General features: G+C 45.6%; 1 protein-coding gene across 10 annotated transcripts in view; it reads right to left on the minus strand.

Annotated features, from left to right (window-relative positions):
* The window catches only part of MTM1 (myotubularin 1), a 98597-nt gene extending 80606 nt beyond the window's left edge, over window positions 1-17991 (minus strand). For 4 of the 10 annotated variants that reach the window (XM_073798772.1, XM_019939288.2, XM_019939285.2 and 1 more), the window contains exon 1: window positions 2760-2778. The gene's annotated coding sequence lies outside the window, so the exon portion shown is untranslated. Of the gene's footprint in view, window positions 1-2759; window positions 2881-17645; window positions 17746-17919 lie in introns of those variants that run through there. The other 6 variants (XM_019939286.3, XM_019939287.3, XM_073798773.1 and 3 more) reach the window with 5 other exon arrangements.
* Between the last annotated feature and the right edge of the window lie 926 nt (window positions 17992-18917).

Raw genomic sequence — 18917 nt, forward strand, 5'->3', positions numbered from 1 at the left:
CAGGGAGATCAGCTAGGTGCTTTGTGACCGCCTGGAGGGGTGGGATAGGGAGGGTGGGAGGCAGGGAGATTGAAGAGGGAAGAGATATGGGAACATATGTATATGTATAACAGATTCACTTTGCTATAAAGCAGAAACTAACACACCATTGCAAAGCAATTATACTCCAATAAAGATGTTAAAAAAAAAAAAGTTGCTCTGACTGTAGGCCACCTCGGAGGCAAGAAATGAAAAAGATGTGTTAAGATGCGCTCAACCAAACCACCCTGCACCAAAGAGAGATGTTCATGCCCCAGCCATTCAGAGACCAGGGACGATCAATTCAACCTCTATACTTGCTCATCCCACACGAAGACAAACAATGAACTGCAAAAGTAGGAGTTTATTTCATCTTCATACATTTTTCTTTGAACAAGGGTTGCAAGCTTTTTCTGTGAAGGGCCAGAGAGTAACTATTTTCGGCTTTGTGACAGCTACAGGCAATAGGGAAATACAGGGGTGTGGCTGTATTCCAGAACGATTTTATTTACAAAAACGGGCTGCCACCCTCTGCCTTAAACTATCAAAATAAAGTTATTTCCAAGTGAAATTTCTTCAGCCAAAGTAAATAATAGTCATGTCCTATTTTAAAATCTTTTATATTGTTTTATTAATACTTCTACCAGCAGTCTATGTGCACTTTTTTTAACATCTTTATTGGAGTATAATTGCTTTACATTGTTGTGTTAGTTTCTGCTGTATAACAAAGTGAATCAGCTATATGTATACATATATCCCTATAACCCCTCCCTCTTGCGTCTCCCTCCCACCCCTCTAGGTGGTCACAAAGCACCGAGCTGATCTCCCTGTGCTATGCGGCTGCTTCCCACTAGCTAGCTATTTTACATTTGGTAGTATATATAAGTCCATGCCACTCTCACTTCGTCCCAGCTGACCCTTGCCCCTCCCCGTCTCCTCAAGTCCATTCTCTACATCTGCATCTTTATTCCTTTCCTGCCCCTAGATTCTTCAGAACCTTTTTTTTTAGATTCCACATATATGTGTTAGCTTATGGTATTTGTTCTTCTCTTTCTGACTTACTTCACTCTGTATGACAGACTTTTAAACTAATATATAAGCCATTAACCCCACCATTCGTAGCTTATACCTTGTAAAATCGCACTATGACCAGCTGCAAAATCGTGTGACACAGTTGAAAAGAGGAAGGGAATCTGTATTCGGACCAGTTTGGCTTTCAAATCCCAATTTTGTCACTTGGTTAATAATAGTCATTCGACCTTGGACAGACTGCAGTTCTCTGTCTGTGAAGTGGGCATGATACTACCTACTTCATGGGGCGGTGATAAGTAACGTGTAAAATGCTGGCATGGCAGAGGGCAAAACAGAGGCACTCAAATACCAGGTCCCTTCCTCTTACAAGAGACGCTTTGAAGTCATTCCTCAAAGTGGCGCTGACACACTAGGCCGGATTTTCCATAAAATATACAATATCTAACACTGCCTAACCACTCTGCACACATTTTCTGAGATAATCCACCTAATCTTGGCAAAGCTCTAGACAGCCTTAAAGCAGGTTATTCTCAAAGCATGCCTACTTCCATTAAAAAAAAAAAAAAAAAAAAAAAGACAACACTCGACTCCTAGCCCAGGGAAACTTTCCATGGGATCCCTAACACGGAGATCTTGCCTCTTTGCCTTCTACTGTGACTCAAGGATATCGAAATACACTAGAGGTCTCAGAGTAGATCTAACTGTAGTTATTCCAAAAGATTACCCCCTGTCAATGTAAGCGGCTTATTGTCCAAAAAGATACCTCCAACACATGTGTTAGAGCCCCCCCCCCTTTTTTTTTTGGCGGTATGCGGGCCTCTCACTGTTGTGGCCTCTCCTGTTGCAGAGCACAGGCTCCGGACGCGCAGGCTCAGCGGCCATGGCTCACGGGCCCAGCCGCTCCGTGGCATGTGGGATCTTCCCGGACCGGGGCACGAACCCGTGTCCCCTGCATCGGCAGGCGGACTCTCAACCACTGCGCCACCAGGGAAGCCCTGTTAGAGCCTCTTGATTTAACTCAGCCAAATCAAATCTCAGGGCTCAAGGGACATTGTTTTGATGACTCTTCTTTGGAAATTATAAAATCTTAAACAGTATTTCATTTAGAAACTCACTCTTTGTATCATTTTGATATTTACTATTCACTTTAAAGATCACAATACACTTACTTCCACTTCTTTAAATGTTGTCAAGACCTTTTGGCTAAAAACACTATAATTCAGATTCAGTGAAGAATGCATTTTGAATCATTTTTTCCAGTGGTTAGTGATGGATTTGAGCTGATCCACTCAGCCTAGTCCTTGGTTCCCTCATGACAAATGGCACATCTGCAAGACAGCTGATTGGCTCCAGCGGCATGCGCTGTGGCCATGGAACAGGGTAACTTTAGAAATGCTTCGTAACTTAAAATTGGTATGCTAAAGCAACTATTAGAAAAGCCACCTACCAGCAGGTTAACTTTTTTTAATGTAAAAAGGCTACCTAGCAATTTTATATACACTTAGATCATTAAATTCACCAATGGATTTTGTAACCACCAAATACCTGCCAGTAAACAAAGTTTTAAAATAGGAACAAGATCAAGTTCCCCATCCACCTGCCAATTCCCAAACTCATGAGCCCAGCTGATCTGCTCCATGACAGAACTATTTTCCCCGGGCAGAAACTATTCCCCAAAAGCGTATTTTCAATTTATAAGTGAAAAGTACCTTCTTACACAGAAGTTAAAATGGTAATTGTTGGGCTTCCCTGGTGGCGCAGTGGTTGAGAGTCCGCCTGCCGATGCAGGGGACATGAGTTCGTGCCCCGGTCCGGGAAGATCCCACATGCCGCGGAGCAGCTGGGCCCGTGAGCCATGGCCGCTGAGCCTGCGCGTCCGGAGCCTGTGCTCCGCAACGGGAGAGGCCACAACAGTGAGAGGCCCGCGTACCGCAAAAAAAAAAAAAAAAGGTAATTGTTGAAGGTAAGAGTAAACACCTAAGAGCCACAGCTATAATAGTGAGGAAGGCGCTGGTTCAGAACATCGAACTTCCCACAGACCTTCCCAGACTGGGCATTACTAACGCTGAAACCTCCAACTGGAATTAGCACTGCGGGGGGAAGGATTGGAAAGAAACTGAAGAGCAGATGCGCAGTTTCTAGAAAAACAAAGAGAGGAGAGAAGGTTGGAGATGAGCACCTGCCATTCAGCCCAATTCCTCCAGGCACGTTCACTGGGAGGAGAAGCAGGAGCTTCAAGACAGAGGAGGCTTCTGCCCATGTACACACGCGCACATACAACGCACATGCTTCATTTCTCTGTATGTTGTAGAAATTTCTAACATTTCACTTCTCATGCTGTACTGCACTTACCTAGCCATTGACATTTTATGTCTCTCTGTTAGATCAGAGCTTCCTAAGGCCAGGGGCTGGTTCCCACTGCGATGCCGTGAGGAGCAGCCTGGGCCCTCAGCTGATGAGGCAGTGAATACACTTCCACCCTCAGAAACCTGCGTGATCTTGGAGACAGCCCCTGGGCATTAAAGGTGCTCCAACCTCCCTCCATAGGGCTGATCTTTGTGTTGATGACTCCCTCGCATACCTGTATCATTTTCTACATATGGATATATCCCCAAATAATACGTTGAGTGTGCGTGGTTTTGAACTTTTATACGTAGGAGGAATGGTTACACATTCTGCGGGCCCTTGCTCTTCTCACACGGCACTGCTGTAAGAGCCACGGATGTGGACGTGGGGCGCCGGGCCCTGCTCCTCTTCCCTGCTGCAGAGCGGTCCACCGTTCCACACGCTGCTTGCCATGCTCTCCTCAGCGGCCACGTGAACGGGCTGCAGACACCGCTATTACGTTCCGAACAGCTTCTGGCACACGTGTCAGAACTGCGACGGCATTTGTGTGCCGGGTTTTCCAACACCTTTGTCTGACCTTGCAGGAAACTTTTTTTTTTAATTTCAAAATATATGGGAAAGATGGATAATGGGAGAAAATGGAGGCAAATCAACCATTTGAGAGGAAATGAAATTGCAGGGTTGTCAACACTCTAATTCAAGCAGCAAAGGGGAAAAGGGCAAGATAATGGATGGGAGTCTGAGTTTCTTGGGGCTGCTGAAACAAAGTACCACACACTGGATGGCTTACAACAGAAATTTCTTCCCTCACAGTTCTGGAGGCTACAAGTTTGCAATCAGGACGTTGGCAGGGCCATGCTCCTGTGAAGGCTCCCGGGTAGGAGCCTTCCTTGCCTCCCCCTAGCTTCTGCTGGTTGCTGGCATTCCTCGGCTTGCAGCTGCATCACTCCAAATCTCTGCCTCTGTGGTCACATGGTGCTGTCCCTGTGTGTCTCTGTCTCTTCACATGGTGTTCTCCTTTCTTATAAGGACACCAGCCATACTGGATTAAGGATCCACCCTACTCCAGTATGACCTCAACTAGTTATATCTGCAGTGACCCCATTTCCAAATAAGATGACATTCTGAGTTACAGGGGGCTAAGCCTACCAGCATATCTTCTATGAGGACACAATCCAAAGCAGAGCAAGCAAGAGGTTAGCTTCAGAAATTAACAATCTACAAAAAGGTCGACATACGGTTACCAGAACAATTTAGCTTGTCAATCCATATATAAACATTCACTGAACACCTATTAAGTTAACCAGCACGGAAATATTAATATAGCTTCTTAGAAGAAATAATGAAATGACACCAGGCTAATCATTTCTGAGATACTCCTTACTCGACATATACAATTATTTAATCCTGTTTCCAAAGAGGTCAAATATCAGTCAACAAATGCGTACTAGGCAACTACTCTGGAGCATGGTGAGAAATTCTAAAAAAAAAACTGAGATAGGTCTTCAAGGAGCTAGCAACGGAGTTGGGGAGCTGAATAAATATAAGACAAGTTAAACAGCAATAAAGACAACGAACAGGTGTAAGTTAAATAGACAATTAAAGCAAATTGGCTTCCATTTACTGATTTTCTGCTACGTGCTAGGCATTGTTCTAAGCACAGATGAACTCCTTCAATACTGCCAACAACCTCATAAGGCAACTACTAATACTCCTTCATATGAAAACACACAACCCTGAGAACAGGAAGGTTAAACATGTCCACCAAGAACTTTCGAAACTGGAATTCAAACCCAGGCAGTCTGGTTCTCTTACCCACTATACCCACTAACAGATGTCTGTTGCTCTAAATTCTCTAATTGATGATCAAATTAAAAAATGAAAACGTTATGCCTCCTGCTTATACAGCTGAATAAAAAAATTTTTTTTTGGAATTCCATCTCTGTAATAAAATCTGGTCACAAATAAGAACACTAGACTTCATTTTAAATATGATTAACCAAATAGTGACTTTCCCCTCCAAATCCATGTCTGTGAGGCCCTGAGCCAGTATATTCCTTCTTGTTTGACTGCAGTAGTACTTTGTATTGTGGAAGAGTCTTTTCAAATTATATTAAAAAGGACAAAATTTAATAAGGGTTAAAAATGTCTATCAGAGCACATGTAGCTAGTTGAGTTATTCTACAAAGTCGTCCCTTTTGATGGTGTGTACTTATTCCGGGGACACCGTCACTATGCAAAGTATTCTTCCAATTCTTTTGAAAATGCTTTTAGAGCTTAAAGCTAGATAAGACACCATCTCATGACTTTTACCATATCTCAATTTTTACACTTGATCTTAGCTCAAAGGCCGAGAAGCGATGCATATCTCAATTTTTAAACAAAAAACAATGCTTCCCATGAGTGCCCACTCTCTTTATTTAATAGATGGGCCTCAAAATGATTTGGGACTGAAGGCAAATGCCAAGTCTTTACTCAGAGATTTGACTCCATTGAGGATATTTTGTAAAAGTTGTCATGGTCATGGTCTCCGAAGGCAATTCCAAAGAAGAGTTCCAAAAACTGGGCTGGAAAATTTTGATTTGGAGCTACCTGTCCCTTCTCTACATGGGCTAGAAGAAAAAGGAGCAGGTGAGGTTTCTGAATGTTGCCTAGGATCTCCCAATTGTTAAAAATGCTGGGCTTGATACCTCTTAATTAGTCCTAATTTACAAGAGCAGGTCGGCCTTGAGGGTTAACAAAGATCAGCAGCAGGACTCGTAGCCTGGGCAATAGGCACTTTGCCACAGTAGTTAAAGGAGTGTCTAAAGGGAATCTCCAAAGACTGGCTTCGCTAGAAGCCTTGTAGTTTCAGAAAGAGACTTGCAGTGACCCACAGTATGGACAACGGTTATCTTCCTACTTGGGGCAGTTACCTATTATTCCAGCCACAAATACAAGTGGCTACCCATCCCTGCTACAGACACACACACACATGCACACACTTCAAGAACTTGGCACTATTAGCATGGAGGAAGTTTTCATAGATGTGGAAGAAATAATCAAAGAAAAAAAGGCAGAAATAAAAAAGGCAAGGAGATGAAGAGGAACCAAAACCGTGTCAAAAGAATGGCAAAGAAAGAAGATGAAGAAATTCCAGTACCATAACAATGACACATGACTCCGACACAGAATTGCCATGGCTTTTGAAGGAGCAATACAGTCGGCCCTCCATATCTACGGATGCAGAACCCAGAGATCCAGAGGGCTGACGATGGCACTTGAGCATCCATGGGTTCTGGCATCCACAGCGGGTCCTGGAACCAATCCCTCATGGATACTGAGGGATGACTGTATGCGCTGATCCACAGAAAAATAAAAGAATCCCCAAGCTCCAGATGGAGGAAAAGCTGGGTAGTGGTGGTTGATAATAGTGTGAATGTGGTGATATGTAGAGTCAACAGGGCTATTCATGAGGTGTACTATCTTCCTGAAGATTATATCTGAGACATAGCTTCTACAAACATAATTCAACATCTAATACTGATTCTTTAAAAAAAATCTCAGCAAACTAGGAATAGATAAAGTAACCGATGGAAAACCTATAACTAACATCTACTTAATGGTGAAAGATGCAATGCTTTCCCACCAAGTGTGGGAATAAGGCAAGGATGGTTGGTCTTATGGCTTGCATTTGATATATTTTAGAGATCCTAGCAACTTTAATAAGACAAGAAAAAGAAATAAAGGACATAACATATTGAAAGGAAGACTTAAAATTGTATTTGCAGACATGGTCACTTGTGTAAAAAATCCTAAGAATACTAGAGAAAAACTAGTAGAACTAGTAAATAAATTTAGTAAGTCAGCATGATATACAATATCAACATAAAAAATGTATTTGTATCATTAGCAATGGACAAATGAACACTGAAGTATAAAAGTATCATCTGCATAATTTAAAAAATGAAATATTTAGGGATGCATTTAACAAAAATGTGTACAAGATCCATACACTGAAAACTGTAAAACACTGCTAAGAAAAAGTAAAGACAACCTAAATACATGGAGAAACATATCATGCTCAAGGATCAGAACACTCAACATTGTTATGATGTCAATATTGATCCACAGATTCAATGCAATCTCTACCAAATCCCAGTAGGCTTTGTCATAGAAATTGACAAGATGATTCTGAAATTTATATGGAACCAAGAATAGCCAAAATAGTCTTGCGGGGGGGAGGGGGAATAAAAAAGAACAAAGTTGGAGTACTTCCACTACCCGATTTCCAAACTTACTATAATGCCTCAGTAATCAAGACTGTGTGGTTCTGGCATCATAAGATTAGACATATAGATCAATGGAACAGAACAGACTGCAGAATTAGGCCCACCTTTTGGAGGTCCTAGCAATGGTTAATTGACTTCCAACAAAGGTAACAAGGTTATTCAATGGGAAAAGGACAGTCTTTTCCACAAATGATGCTGGAACAATTTGATGTCCATATGGAAATAAGTGAATCTTGACCCTTACTTCACACAATATGCAAAATTAACTTGAAGTGAAGCACATAAGTATTAGTTTTATACTGTTGTATAACAAACTTAATAGCTGTAAACAACACAGGTTAATTATCTCACAGTTTGTGTGGGTCATGGGTCAGGAGTCTGGGCATGCCTTACCGGGATCCTCTGCTCAAGGTCTCAGAAAGCTGTATACTCAAGGGAAGGGATTACACAGGGTATGAACATGGGGGTGGAGGGCAGAAATCAGGGGTGCCACCCTAGGGTCTATCTGCCCAAATAGGTCTAAACAAAGAGCTAAAACTGCAAAAGTCTAGAGGGAGACACAGGGGGAATCTTTGTGAACTTAGGCAAAGTTTTTTTAGAGCACAAAAAGCATAAACCATAAGAGAAAAAAACCCCAATAAACTGGACTTCATCAAAATTAAAAACCTTTGGGCTTCCCTGGTGGCGCAGTGGTTGAGAGTCCGCCTGCTGATGCAGGGGACGCGGGTTCCTGCCCCGGTCCGGGAAGATCCCACATGCCGCGGAGCGGCTGGGCCCGTGAGCCATGGCTGCTGGGCCTGTGCTCTGCAGCGGGAGAGGCCACAGCAGTGAGAGGCCCGCGTACCGCAAAAGAAAAAAAAAAAAAAAATTAAAAACCTTTGCTCTTTCAAAGGCACAGTTTAGAAAATGAAACTGTAAATCACAGTTCAGGAGAAAGTACTTGCAAATGACCTATCTAATAAAGGCCTGTATCCAAAATATCAATATATAAAGAACTGACAGACAATCCAGTAAGAAACAGGCAAAAGATCTGAGCGGACACTTCATCAAAGGAGATATACAAATGCTCAACAAGCACAAGACATACTCACCATCATTAGTCATTAGGAACACGCACAATGAACTACTATGACACGCCCACTGCAATGGCTACAATTTAACGGGACAGACAGTAACAAATGTTAGTGAGAACGTGGCCCAAGCAGAACTCTCATACTTCACTTTGCCAGTGGGATGGGAACGCAAAACTGCACAGACACTGGAGAATAGCGTGACAGTTTCTTGTAAAGTTAAACATACACAAAGCATATGGCCTGGCAATGCCACACCTAAGTATTTACACAAGACAAATGAAAATATGAGTCCACACAAGGACTTGTAAGCAAATGTTCATAGCAGCTTTATTCATAATGGCCAAAAAACGGAATTAACTCAAATGTTCCTCAACTAGTGCATGGACATACTGTTACAGCCAAACTATGGAATAGTACTTAGCAAAAGAAAGTCACCAACTGCTGATACATGATGAATGACAAAACATGGATGAATATAAAAAGCTTTACACTAAATGAAAGAAGCCAACCACAAAATACTATCTATATAAACCTACCATCAAATCACTTCAAAGAACTACTAGTATTCAGACCACATTCTCTGACCATCATGCAGTTAACTTAGAAATCGGTTTTTAAAATACCTAGAAAACTTTTGTAAATTTAAAAATAAACTTCTAAACAACTCCATTGTGAATGAAATAATCACAATGGAAATCAGAATATATTAGAACTAAATAATAATAAAAATACTGTGTTTTGAAACATCCAAGCAGCAGAATAAATCCAAAGAAAGAAGAGAAAATGAAGACAAAAAGATTTCAAGGGGGCTTCCCTGGTGGCCCAGTGGTTGAGAGTCCGCCTGCCAATGCAGGGGACACGGGTTCGTGCCCCGGTCCGGGAGGATCCCACATGCCGCGGAGCAGCTGGGCCCGTGAGCCATGGCTGTTGAGCCTGAGCGTCCGGAGCCTGTGCTCCGCAACGGGAGAGGCCACAGCAGTGAGAGGCCCGCATACCGCAAAAAAAAAAAAAAAAAAAGATTTCAAGGGTATATTTTAAGTGAAGACAGCAAGAGGCTGGGACTTCCCTAGCGGTACAGTGGTTAAGAATCCACCTGCCAATGCAGGAGACGTAGGTTCGAGCCCTGGTCCGGGAAGATCCCACGTGCCGCGGAGCAACTAAGCCCATGCGCCGTAACTACTAAGCCTGCGCCCTAGAGCCTGCGGGCCACAACTACTGAGCCCGCGGGCCACAGCTACTGAAGTCCGCGCACCTAGAGCCCGTGCTCCACAAGAGAAGCCACCGCAATGAGAAGCCTGCGCAACGCAACGAAGAGGGGCCCCCCGCTCCCTGCAACTTGAGAAAGCCCGTGCACAGCAACGAACACCCAATGCAGCCAAAAATAAATAAATTTATTTTAAAAAAAAGAAAGCAAGAGGCTGAATAGTGTATGTAGTATGCTTTTTTGGTGTAAGAAAAGGAAGGAAATGCAGTAAGTGTGAAAGTGTGGGGGGGCGCACGCACGTGCGCACTAGCTCAAATGTGCAAAAGAAGAAACACAGAAGAATGAACTAAAAACTAATAATATTGATTGGAGTGGCTGGAAGAAACAGCATGGCTGGCAGGAGACAGGAGTGAAAGAAAAGCTTTTCAGAATATACCTTGATAAAAATCTGACTTTCAAATCATATCATTTCATTAAAGTTAATCAAAAAGACGCTGGAGAATATAACTCTGCTCATTCCTTTCTACATAGTGACAAACCTCACAGTGCATAACCACAACTAGACAAACCTTTGGTAAGGCTCATCAAGAAGAAAGAGAGAAGGCACAAACAATATGAAGATTTAAGAATGAAAAGACGGACGTAAGTACAGATCCGGCAGATATTAACTGGTAGTTTAAACCTTCCCACACCAAAAGCACCAGGCACAGCTGGCTCTGGGGCAAGTTCTACTAAACATTCAAGGAACGAATAACTCCAGTTTTATACAATCTTCCAGAGACCAGAAAAAGGGAATGCTCTCACTCACTGTATAAGGCTAGCAAAACGATACTAAGCTAGACAAAGACAGTAGAGGAAAGTAAAATTAAAGCCCAATCTCACTCACAAATACAGATGTAAAGATCCTGGAGAAAATATTACCAAACAAACCCAGCAGTAAGAAACGCGTCCATGCCAGCAATGCAAACCTGGTTAACGCTACCAAGTTATATTAGAAAATCCCTTAAAATAGCCCATCGCATTAACAGGTTTAAAGGGTGAGGGACAAATCTCCATAAAGGCAGAAACGGGGGTTGATAAAACTCAACATCCATTTGCACCACCCCGCCCCCCAAAAAAGTGCACTAGAAATGCGCCTACGCAAACCCTAAAGTCAACATAATACTTTGTGGTGTAATATGGAAAACATCGCGCCTTCTTCAGTACAGATCCCGGGCCCCACCCCAAACCTCCTGAATCAGAAACTCCAGGCTAGCTGCCAGGGAACTTGGAGCTTGGGAACCGCCCTCAGGTGATTCTGGAGCGCAGGTTCCTCGGAGTCAGAGCTCGGGCCGCGGCTCCAGCATCCGCGTCCCCTGCGGGAGGAGGGCTCTCCGCCCGTCCCCGTCCCCCTGAGTCAGGATCTGCACTTCAACCCCAAGTCCGGGTGGTTATCGGCGCAGCAAAGCTGCGGACAGCTGCTCTCGAGCTGGGCGGCACGCCAGAATCACCCAGAGCACTTCTTTAAAATGCAGATGTCTGATCTCTTCCCTCCCACCCCATCAAATAAATCTGAATGTCTGGGTGGGGCTGGGGCAGCAGGTCGTTAAGGCTCCCCAGGTGATTCTAATGAGCAGCCAGCGTGGCCAACCACGGGTCTGCAGGTCCGCAGCGCGCAAGGAAGCTTCCATTTCCGCCCTGAGCCAGAGGAGAGGCGTCCCTTGAGTCCTTTGAAGATGCCCCCGAGAAAGAAGCTTGCATTCCACACGTCTACCGATGGCGATTTTTCACTACAGGTTACCAAGCTGAAACCCTGAGAAGAACTCTCTGAAACAAAGTTGTGAGGATTCAGATGAGATGTACGCGGTAGCACCGGGCAAAGGGCTCTGCACCGATTACACCGAACGTTAATGCAAGTTACTACCCAGGCAGCAGAAGCTCTAACTGCTCTTTGAGCATGGACAGCAAATCTGATGACATCATCAACAAATCAAGGCCAAACTGTATCTCTCAAAGCTATACTGTCCAACACTTGGAGCTCCTAGTATGTGGAGCCTGAAATATGGCTAGTCCCAACAGGCGTGCTGTAGGTGTAAAACACCTGCTGGATTTCCACAACTTAGTGCAAATAAGGGGAGGGGAACGTCTCACTAATTATCATACTGATTGCATGTTGAAATGATAATATTTTGGACATACTGGGTTGAATAATATATATTATAAAAATTGATTTCATCTGTCTTTTTTAATGCGGCTACTAGGAAAACGGGATTACACATGTGGCTTGAATTATTTTTCTAATGAACAGCCTGGTCCCAAAGGATCCGGAAGCCGGGATGCGAACTGCTACTTAGACCAACTTTCTCAAACTTTAATTTACATACAGATCACCTGGGGGTCTTGTTAGCCTGCAGATTCTGGTTGTGTAGGTCTACAGGGGCCTAAGATTCTGCATTTCTCCTAAGCTCCCAGGAGCAGAGGCAGCAGAACAATTTTATCAACAAGGAAAAACTGTTTTGTGGCACAGACATGATGGGAAGCTCTGGAGAAAGGATCATATCATTTCAGAGTTGATAATAGTGAAGAAAGGAAATGGTGGCAGGGTTACATTCAGCCTCAACTTTAAAAAATCAGTTATTATGTCTCGCAGCAAGGGCTACAGAGAGGTGAGGGCCAGCTCCGACTGTCCTCCACCTGGGAGGGTGGCAGCGACTCCCACCGTCTCTGACAGATCCAGGAGCACCGACATGTGCAAGAACATCTCAGGACCAGGAAGCTCAAAATGGAATCTGGATTGGGGGTTCTTCTGTCCTGCCTGCCACACAACCAGTGTCAACGGCAGCACCCTCCTGGGGTCTCACTGAAACCGAGTGCAATCTTCCTTCTCACTGTGACGCACGGTTAGTACTGACAGGTCGCAGCTGCTCACTGCTGCGCAGGTACATTTCCTCTTCCAGTAAAACTGTTCGGGCGGATTCCTGGCCTGCTGGAATGAACCCTGACAGCTCAGTCCCCGCCTAAGTCGTCCCAGGGCCATAAAGGAACTTGAGGGTCATACAAGGGCATTTCAAGCCACACCACCTGACGCTAAGAATCCCCTGTATGACCCACCTCCACCTCAAGAGCTCCTGTGAAGGTGAAAGTAGGACCCCCTGGCGGAGCAGCCCCTTCTGTTGGAAGAGGCTCCTCGCAAAATGCCCAAGGACAAGACAGCAATATATAACAATTATCACAGGTAAGGAAAGGGCAACACCGTGTCCCCGAGGTCTGTAGGCAAGGGAATACGAGCTGAATGAGTTACAAACAAGTTACTTCTACTTTTACTTTCAATTATTACCTTCAACTTCCCTTACCCCTTCCCACCCCCAAACGTACCAACAAGCAAAGCAAAAAACAAACCTAAACTCAAACTACTGGTGACAATAGTCTAAAAGTCCAGAAGCTGGGAAGAAAAAGGTAGGAAAGCAACGTGTGGGACCTCTCGCCCCACTGGACTCAGTGCTTTCTTATTCATTTGCTAACTGACCATGGAAAGAAAGACTAAGCATGAGCTCCCTTTCATCTTGTACACTCATCCCATACTCTGATCTCCAGAAAGATAACAGAATTTGTTGAAATGAACACATCCCAACAATTCTAAGCTATGCCCCCTTGTCCAGTTCAAGTCAAAGAACATTCACTAAATGTCCGCTGCGTGTACAGGGCCATGTTAGGTTTCACCTGCCCAGGAAAAACGTCTTCAACCTCAGCCCTCTTTATTACAAGCTTGGAAGATGAAAAAAATTACTGCTGAAATACACAGGTGTTACATATCACAAGAGCGTCAAGGAAGATACCGAGGAACAAATTCAAGTAACAAGAAAGGAGCACTCTCGGCACCCATCCTGTTCGAACAGGGAAGGTGCTGTGGACCCGGAGAGCAATCAAGTCCCTGGATTTCTTCCCATCCCGTCCCCAGGAGTGGAGGAACTCGGCAGGGCCTCAAGCTGCATTGTGGAGCTAAGGTAAAGTGTTGATTTAAAAAAGGAAAGGCTTCCATTCGGAGACAGGAAAGGCAGGCAATATTCCCTGGTGCAGAGATCGCCTCGTTATCGCCCTGGGATTGTTGGCTACACAGTACTATCATTTCAGGAATAAACAAAATGGAAGCTCACAAAGTGTACCAATGGCTTCAGGTCTGAGAGAGGTAACAAAACACTTGCATATTTCACTGCTGACAGAAGCTGGGGGTGGGGGTCAGAGAGGCCACACCTACAGCTCGGGGGCAGATGGGCCAAGAACAGGAAGGATGCTGCCCTCTCACACCAGTTCTCCAAATAGCGACGGCTTATATAACGCACGGATGCAATAATAATAACGCCCACAGATGCAATAATAATAACGCCGTACAGTCTGCAAAGGACGTTGGTGCACACTGGATTCTCTGAAGAGTTCTGGGAGCTTGGTGGTGCAGGCTGTCTTAGCTCTATCTTACAAATGGAGGAAGCACCAGCAGCGAGGCGAAATGACTTGTCCAGTGTCATGGAGTTAAGAAGGGGCTTCCTACCACCTCCCACAGACACAAGGCTCCTTTACCACTCTTTGTTCCTCCGGGTAGAAATAGAAAGCACTAGTGCACGATGCCGATTTTCTAAAGAGATGCCTGCTACATTCTTAAAAAGAAAAGGATGCAACTCTCCTGGTGGTCATGTGGATAAATCCGTTGTAAACATTTACCATGAGAAACCATCCTCTGACTACAGGATGGCAACTGGATCTCACTCGACTAACCCCAACTGGGTCTCCTGGTCCTCTCTGGCTCTCGAGGGAGAGGAACTGGAAGAAAGCCTCTCTTGCTCTATTCCTGTCTGTAGCAACAAACAAAATATGGGCTCGAGTAATTTCTGAGTCCAAACAGAAAGTTCTCTTTAGAGAACTTAGCCGTGCAGGAACTGTGTGAGCTGCTGCCAATGTCACCTGAAACTCAAAGCTCGGGTCAACAATGAAATGCAGGGAAACGTCTAGAAAATCATGCTTTACTGGATTTCCCAAAGTTTACTGGGACATGGTTAGAATCATTTTTTTTTTCTTTAAAAGAAAGGAGTTCCATGTAGCTCAAGTCAATAACAGTTAACATTTCTTGAGTGCCTACTATGTGTAAGATGCTACTGTAAGCACCTAACATGCCTTACCACGCAGGCAGGCCAACAGCCCCGGGAGGAAGGTACTGTTGTTAGTATCTTCATTTTACAGACAAGGAAGCTGAGGCACAGAGGTATGGAACTCGCCCAAAGTTAGATAGGATTCAAATCCTGAGTAAACACCTTAAAGGTGAACGACAGCCCCTGTCCCCCCATCTGCCAAAAAGGAATAATGAACAGAGAAACTAGAAAAGAAAGAAAGCAGAACTTCAAAGAGGTCAGAAACAGGGAAGGGAAATTACTAGCAAGTAATGAAAACAACCTCTTATTCTCTGATAAAATTGAAAAAACTTTGGAAATAAGAAAAACTCTGGCCTTTTGAAATCCTTGGCCACCAGTTCAAAATGTCGCCTAAGCCTTGAAGAGGCTCCGCTTTTCTCCTTATTTTGGAGCCCCCAGTAAGAGCAAGAACCCCATGTTCTTTCAGTGGTTTTTAAAGTAACTACATTCTGTTAATCCTCCTTTCATTTTGGAACAAAGAATATGGGCGTATTTTTTGGGTAACTTTAATGATTTTTCGGAACCTATAAAAATGAAAACATTTGCTTTGAAGCCACTGAACATACAGAAAAGGAAAGAACTGAAAAGGTACTAAGCAGATGAAACTCTATGGTAAGTTATCACTAATGCCATTTCATTGGCACTCTTCTGGGGAAGTTGGGCGCCTCTTGACTCTAGAGCTACTTTCAAATTGAACTAGTTTCTTTACAAAGCACACAACACAAGGAATGAGGATCCCTTCACATGATAGGTTCCCAGTACAAACCAATGTGCGGGAAGAGAAATCCTTGTGTCAGGTAGCTCGCAGCCAGCAGACACCGGCATGGGATCAACACCTAACCCTGACCTCGGTCAGCAGGGCCTTCCGTAGCTGGAGTGAGGCAGCTACTGAGACTGCGAGGGATTTGAAGGGCGCCTCCCTGGGTGTTTGAAACCACTTACTGTTTGCATGGGAGGGGAAAACGCAAGTAAAAATGAGGCTGTGACAAACTTATCATCCAAGAGGCAATGGCTGGAGAAATGATGACCCCGTAGGATCTCCCGGATTCAGACAGATTTACTTTTGGATTTGGCGATTTGCTTTAATGGAGCCGCCGCTGGCCATCTAACACTAGCGATGCTAAGTGATACCCAACCCCCGCTCAATCATGCTGGCCTGCTGCATGGTCATGTCAGAGTTTCAGAGTTCTATTCTTCCTCATAGCGCTCATCTCCGCCGGAAAATCTGTCATTGTTTATTTTTTTATTGTCCGCTTCCCCACACAGAAGCTCTGTAAGGCAGGGACCTCGTCAGTGGTGCCGTCTGCCGTCTTCCCGGCACTCAGGACACTGCGGGCACAGCATGGGCATTCTGCGTTTAATGAATGAAACCACTGACAACTTAATAAATACAAGTTAGAATTTTAAGGTAAGGAGACCAATCGTTGAATAACCATACTAGACTCTAAAAGCCCCTACGGACGCTCTCCGCTTTCAAGTACCTCGGGAAGCTGCTACACAGTGGCAGGACCTCTGGTTTGAACCTACTCCATGCTGTGGAATCTCTCAAGGGTATACTGGGTTTTGTGAAACAGCCAAAAGTCATTCAGAGTCAAATCTGGTGAACAAGTGATCATGCCCAATATATATGTTGGATGAAAGGGAAAGCTGTCTATAAATGAACAAGCCCAAGAGTCTTATTTGGCTGGTAAACTGGTTTTGAGGGTAATTCAAACATGGTTTGGACTACAACAAAATCGCTGGCTCGGTCTCTAGACTCTACGGTGGATACTTCACAAGGAACAAAACTGAGCTGTGATAAAAACTACCCAGGCTACACAGATGCTGAGATGCCCCCAGAAACCTGACTTGTGATATTAGCTTTGCCTTTAAGTTGCCATTAAGTTGTCACATTAGTTAACCTCTCTGGGCCTTAGCTTCCCTAACGGGGAAACAATATAAACTTAAAGGTCCCAGTCAATTCTAATACGGCATGATTCCATTCTTGTGAAGGTCTACTATGTCTGTTTAAAAACCAGTCTCAATCCACTTCGCTTCACACTTTGCATGCGTCTATAAAGCCCGTGATATGGGTTTTTCAGCAGACTGATTTCATATTTGCTTAGGCAAAAACTAAAATTAGTTTTCACTTCCTGAGCGCAGCAAGACAGTTAAGGGAGGCAACCCGGCAAAGGGCGCTTGCTCGTGCCTGTGCATACTTCCGACTGCGTATCAGGGAACTAACCGTTCCCTCCTCAGATCTTCCCTCAACTGTTGCAAAAGCAGACAAACCTCCCGTGCATGGCACAGAAACACTGTCCAGGAGCGCCGATCGAGTCTTCGCGGACACTGCCGGGCTACGGCCCCTCCGCAGGACCCACGGGGGATGCGGCAGGCTCCCGCCCCGCCCGGAGGGCCAGGGTGAAGACCAGCCGCGGCGCGTCGCCGGGGAGGCAGGGCGGCCGCTCGGCCCGCTCGCCGCCCTGGGACGGGGAAGGAAAGTCCGGGCAGCGGCCGCGACGCCCCCACTCCCCCAGCCTCCCGGCCCGATTCCTGTCCCTACCTTCGCCCGCCGCCGGCCCGGGACCTTGGGCGGGGAGAACGAGGGAAGCCGGAGGCACCTGCCTGCTGCTCCCCGGCCTCAGCCCAAGCCGGCCGGGACAGCGAAGGCACTCGGGCTAACCCCCCTCCCCCCGCCCACCTCCGCGGGTGCTGCGAGGCCCCGTGGGACTTGCCGGCCCCGGGAGTCCCAACTTCCTCCTCCCGGCCCCCCCCCCCCACCACAGGTCCCCGCAGCGCCCGGCTCGGAGCCAGGCCAGCCGCGACCGCGCACCCACCTCGGGGTCCGGGCGCCACCGCCGTTGCCAGGCTGCTCGGCTCCCGGGCCCCGCTCCGCCCCCTCCAGGGCCCGCCCCCTGCGGCCTCCCCTCCCTCGGCCACCGCCCGCCGCCCTCCTCCGCGCGCCGGTTGGTGGGGGTGTGTCACGTGCCGGGGGCGGGGCGGGTAGAGGGCGCCGGCCAAGTCTGGGGAGCAGCCCCCGAGGGGCGGGGCTCTTCGCCCTGGAGGCTGCTGGGAAACCTTGTTTCGGGGGCCCGGCGCGTGGAGACAGCTAGGAGTTGTAGTTCTAAATACGGTGCCGGGAATGGGCGGGACCAAGATGCTAGGGACCACCCCTGTTAAGGGAAGTTGGACTAGGCGCCGAGCGGAGGCCGCTGGGAAGTGTAGTCCGAGCATTATTCTTTGCGTCTCCCTGTTTTTCTCCAATAAGGGGGAAACCCAGAGGGAAAACTTCTCTGGATAAAACTTTAGCGGCTGTCGCTAAATTGAGCTATTTGGGGGCTCATAGGGTTGGCTGCGTGAAGTTGAGATACTGTAAGGGAAAAAAATTTCACTGACTCTGGTGTCCTTCATGCTACGTCAGCACCTTTACAAGAACTCTCCTGAGACTTAGTGAAAGTAAACATTTCAGGACAAAGTTCCTTCTACTTTTTTGAGGTTTGGGACAGGCGACTATTAACCCAGGAAAAAGAAAGGAAAAGAAAAAAAGACAAATATTACAGATATTCTATGAGTATTTTTTTCTAATTACACACTGAACTATCTTCCTGAAATTGTCTTTTTTTCTTTTCCTTTCTTCTATTCTTAGTACTCCAGCATCTAAAAACACGATACCACTATATGTGTGTCTGTGTGTGTAAATAACCATATATCATTATATACACACACACACACACACATATTAACGCTATTGAAGAGTCAAGATTCCTCATCCGAGTAACAAGGCCCTTCAGACGCGAACCCCACCTACTCTTCAGCCACTTCTCCCAATGTGCCT

The sequence above is a fragment of the Tursiops truncatus genome, chromosome X, assembly GCF_011762595.2.
Source record: "Tursiops truncatus isolate mTurTru1 chromosome X, mTurTru1.mat.Y, whole genome shotgun sequence".
Lineage (NCBI taxonomy): Eukaryota > Metazoa > Chordata > Mammalia > Artiodactyla > Delphinidae > Tursiops > Tursiops truncatus.